The 1205-nt window shown below is 33.0% G+C and overlaps 2 protein-coding genes across 3 annotated transcripts in view; both read right to left on the bottom strand.

Moving 5' to 3' along the window:
* Window positions 1–1205, bottom strand: part of LOC109536229 (inositol hexakisphosphate and diphosphoinositol-pentakisphosphate kinase) — a gene marked incomplete in the record, with an annotated part of 23906 nt that overhangs the window by 7857 nt on the left and 14844 nt on the right.
* The window catches only part of LOC109536290, a 16865-nt gene that overhangs the window by 5577 nt on the left and 10083 nt on the right, over window positions 1–1205 (bottom strand). The window lies entirely within an intron of this gene.

Below are 1205 nucleotides of genomic sequence, written 5' to 3'. Positions count from 1 at the left end.
TTTTGGCAACACCGTTAAATTTGTACTCATTACAAAAGTTAGTTTTGACCGTACCTCTACAATAACAAGATTTCAGATAAATTTCCAATTCAAAAATACGAGTATCTATGAGCTACGTTTGCTGCAAAAATTTCAAGAACGGCTAATAAACGGTGTAATAACCAAGAATAAAATTTATTTTTCAACCCATAATTCGATAAGGAAGACAGATCGGATTTTTTTTAGTACTGGCCCTATTTTCAAGTCTTATGTCTAATAAACTAAGAAAATTCAACTAGAAATAAATGTATGATTAGACATTTGTAATTTTCTTTAATTCCTAGTTTTTACTAATAATATTTTTCCTATATAGCTGTTTTGTAACGCGGTTATGCTCGCGCGTCTTACCAAAAATTTTAACTATTAATAACAACTTTACAGCATGCATTCTACGTTCATAACATATGTTGTCTTGACCGAACCAATCTGGGAATCTTTCACGAGTCTGTTTCAACAATTTCTATTAAACGAAACAACAATTTTCTTTGATGCCATACACTTTCATGATACTTGTCAGATGCTTCTAATTGCCAATTTACTACATTGGCGAAAAATTCTGTTTGTCTCGTCAAGTATATGATTTCTGGCGTGTCCGGATTCGAATGCGAATACGCTCTGTATTTAATATATTGTTCATTATCTGTAGTTGACCTTTTTACATTGAAGACAGGAACATTTACTTAAACATTTTTTAGCTATATAACCAACAAAGAAAGTTATCGCATTTGATTCAAACATAGCGCAGGCATTGCAGGCTTCCCACTGGAATCTACGTTAATATACAAATTCATTGAATCAGCAGCTTGAATGATTTCCTGAATGCCCTTCAATACCTTTGATCCGTCCTCAAGTAAATCTAAGTCGTGGGCTAATTTTTGCTGGATTTTCCAAGTAACAAATATCTTCACTACTTGTTCTATTAAAGAACGCGAATCCTGTCACAACGTTTCCTTTCCTACTGCTATGAATAAAATCTGTTGATAAAATATGACGAAAGCTAATCGATGCATTTTACAGGTGCATTAAATCCACCTCTTCCACGTACTTTTGCATTGATATGTTCGACCGAATCGTTATTGCAAAGGCCTGTTGCTAACTGAAAATTTGGAAAATCTAATTTAAAATCATCATAAAGACTAAGCAAAGCTTGTACAGTCAAAGGAATT

Source organism: Dendroctonus ponderosae, unplaced genomic scaffold (assembly GCF_020466585.1).
Source record: "Dendroctonus ponderosae isolate FM_Combo_2020 unplaced genomic scaffold, Dpon_F_20191213v2 Dpon_F_20191213_6, whole genome shotgun sequence".
Taxonomy (NCBI): domain Eukaryota; kingdom Metazoa; phylum Arthropoda; class Insecta; order Coleoptera; family Curculionidae; genus Dendroctonus; species Dendroctonus ponderosae.
This window is presented reverse-complemented; position numbering and strand designations above follow the sequence as displayed.